Raw genomic sequence first — 3789 nt, 5'->3', positions numbered from 1 at the left:
GAGCCAGGGGGGCTTTTGGACACTCCTGCCCCCCTTGCTTCTTGTCGGGATGGACACCCCTTGGGCCCTGAGTATCGTTTCCTTAAGGAATGACCACTCGTCGTTAAAGTGCCCTCCTGGGCACCACTTCCCCCACTGTTTGGTTGTTGCTGCCTCTGGAGCCTCCTGGCTTCCCCTACCTCCTCCAACTTGCACTTCCTGTCCTTGCTGCTGGGGGTGGGGTGGCATGCCTTGTCAGCCCAGAGCACTGGGATCCAAGTGCCCCTGTAAGTCAGGTCAGCCAGTATGGCAACAGGAGCTTGAGGTGGCATGTGAACAGTAGTGTGGGGGAGACCATAGAGCAGCTACAGGGGAGATACAGGGAAACCCACTTAATGGAGAGGGCATGTGGCAGGTGGGGGAGACTATGTTGAAGGGGGCATGTAGGAAAGCCCATGTGCTGGGGGGAGTATAGGGGAGACTGGGGCAGTGGTGGGGGAGGTGCACGAGGTATGTGGCAAGGGAAGTGTTGGGAAGATAGTGCAATGTGGGGTGTGCAGCAGGAAATGTGCAATGGGAAAAATGTGGGGGAGACTGTAGCAGCAGCAGGGTGTGCAGTTGGAGAACTCGCACACTGTGCAGCCCAGGGGACCTGTGACCCACACATCTGGCCCCACAGCATGCAGGACCAGCCCTTGAAAAGTTGGTCTATTTCGTTGTCTGAGCCCATCACTGTGCACTAGTATCTAAGGAGTGAATTTAGTGAACTTTTCAGCTGGACCTTGTGTCTGATCTTTCCCCTCCAGAGGAAAACTGATACCTTTTATTTCAGTGGTACTCAAACTTTTTGCCCCATGGACCTGGCCAGTGGGCTTTATCCAGTGATCGAGGTGGGTGCAGTGGGGCCTGATCCAGCCACATGGGGTGGTGTAGGGGAGCATCTTGGCCCTGATTCAGCTGTGTGCAGGGAGGAGATGTGGACCAGTTTCAACCTAGCTTCACCGGGAAGGAGGAATAGCATTTGAATTTCCAGTTGATAAACTCTGGGTGTTCCCTGTTGGGTGTTCACTAGACTTCTAAAGTGGAACCAGTTTTGGGTCCTTGGTGTGCTTGGCTTCCTGTGATTAGGCAAAGTTTAAGGAGTTATGTCTCTCTGAATCTGTTTTTTAGGCACACACCCTATGTCCAGACCTCATATCTGATACCACTCTTGTCTCTAAGGGCACTCAGGTCTGAGTGCATCAGCCCTGATACTAGTTCCTTTTTTCTCAGTTCTCACCAGAAGCTGTTGCCTGTTCCAAAAGTTCCACTGAAACTATGGATGCTCTACTTTAATATTTTCCCCTTCTGGGACGATGTAACAATGTAATAAAAATGCAGAGAATGGGATCCTTTATACACAAAATAGTTTATCTGTAGGCAGGACAAGATATATTGGCAAAGCAATAAAGCCATCAGGCAAGCCCCCTCCCTCAGTTTCCTCACCCCTCCAAGATCTCTTTGGGATTTGTTAGTATACTTTCAGGGGTCCAGGACTCCTTTCTATTTTCTCCTCCTACACAGCCTTGTCAGCTTCTGGTCCTGATCTGTTCCCCTTTGTTTTGATGAAGCTAAATCTTTTGATACAACTTAAGTCTTCTTTCTCCAGCAACCACTCTGATGACTTAAAGTTGGTTGTCAGGTGGTATGTTGCTTGGATACAAGTGCATCTGTGAAAAAGAATTCCTGAGATGAGTTCAGGAAATCTGTGAGAATTCAGGGCTTTTTGGGTTATATCTTTTATTGGACCAAGTATAAAGATAGGAAAGATGATAGACAAGCTTTAAGGCACAAACTTTCACAGTTATAGAAAAGTAGGGTTGGAAGGGACCTTAGGAGGTCTAGTCCAATGCCCTGCTTAAGGCAGGATCATCCTTATCTAAATTATAAGTACTTGTCTAACCAGTTCATAAAAACTTCACAAACAACACTCATGCAAAAATACGAGGAGCAATGCCCAAAACATTAAAAACATGCTAGCTTGCCATAGATGAAGCAAGGAGACATGGGCACTGTGAATGCCCTGCCCCTGCAAGGTGCTTGTTAAATATACTCAAGAGATCCAAAGAAGATGTCAACCCCTGCCAGACAGGAAGGCAAAACAACCCACAGTCCATGTCAGTCTGAGAGTTGGGTAGAAGTCCTTCCTGATCCCAAGTGTGGTGATTGGTCTGACCCTGAATGGAGGAGCAAGAATTTTCAGATATTTTAGTCCAAGCAGTAGTATCAGCACACTCCAAAATCCCCAGCCTTGGCTGTGGCCAAGCTTCTGAGGAAGGTGAGAAACAAATCTGACACTTGTAGCAGTAGGAGGGGAAAAATCCTTCCTGGATTTTACCCTCCCAGAAGCATGGGTAAAACCAAACACCCTTCATTCTACTTTGAAACCTAGGAACCACAAATACAATTCCTTGCATTATATACCCTAACTGGAAAGCCAGAACTCCTTTTGCTGTCATCCTTTCCCCTCCATAAACTTATCCCACCTTCTTTAATCTTCTTTCTTAACTAAGTCAGTTGTGTGTGTGAAAGTTTTCTAATATTTCAACTGTTACTCTTTACAGCTCACCCCAGGCATAGCTACTTGTAGATAATCCTTGACCCATGCTTATTTAGTGTCATCTTAGAAACTCCAAAGAAGTTTCTTTTGGCAACTTCCCTAGGCAGTCTGTTCCACTGCTTCATTATTCTAATAGTGAAGAAGTTTTTCTGGATATCCAATCTACACTTACTCTGCTGCAACTAAAATCCATTGGTCCGTGTCCTCCTCTCTGCAGCAAGAGAGGACAAGTGCTTTCTTTCTTCTTTATGACAATCCTTCATGTATTTGAAGACTGCTATTACGGCCCCTCATAAGCACCTTTTTCACAAACTGAACAACCCTAGCTTCTTCAGCTTTTCCTCATACGATTTGCTTTCCAAGCCCTTTCTCATCTTAGTTGCCTGCCTCTGATCCTTCTCTAACTTCTCCACATCCTTTTAAAAATGTGGAGCCCAAACCTGAACAAAATTTCTGCATGCAGTTTAACCAGTGGTGAGTGAAGAGGCACTATCACTTCACGTGTCTTGTACTTAATTATCCTATTGATACAGCCGAAAACTACATTCACCTTTTGTGCAGGCTCATTACACTGCAGACTCTCTATATAGAATCTGTAATCCATCAAGACTTCTAGATCCTTCTCTATAGTGCTGCCATCCAGCAGTTATCACCCATTTTATATGTGTGTTTTTGGTTATTCTTAGGGTGCAGCATCTTGCATTTGTCATCATTGAATTAGATCCTGTTAGCTCCAGCCCAGCTTTACAATCAATGAAGATCCTTTTGAATTGCACTCCTGTCCTCCAATGTGTTTGTAGTCCATCCCAGTTTTGTGTCATCTGCAGATTTCCCCCAAAGCTTTCTATTTCAGTATCCAAATCATTGAACAGCACTGGGCCCAGGACAGACTCCTATGGGACTCCACTTTAAACCTCTTGCCCTTGTGACATGGCTGTTTATGATTATCTTTTACTTGTGGCTGTTGAGCCAATTATTTGTTGACCTTACTATCATTTTATCTAGCTCACTTTTCCAGTTTGCTTATGAGAATGTCATATGGAACTTTCTCAAAAGGCTTGCTGAAGTCCAGATCCACCATATCCCCTCTGTTCGCTTCATCCACCCAACTAGTTATCTTGTTTAAGAAGGAGATCAAGTTTGTGCGGCATGATTTCATACATTTCATAGACATTAGGGCTGGAAGGGACCTCGGAAGATCATCGAGTCCA

Source organism: Gavialis gangeticus, unplaced genomic scaffold (assembly GCF_001723915.1).
Source record: "Gavialis gangeticus isolate Ggan-Ray unplaced genomic scaffold, GavGan_comp1, whole genome shotgun sequence".
Lineage (NCBI taxonomy): Eukaryota > Metazoa > Chordata > Crocodylia > Gavialidae > Gavialis > Gavialis gangeticus.
This window is presented reverse-complemented; position numbering follows the sequence as displayed.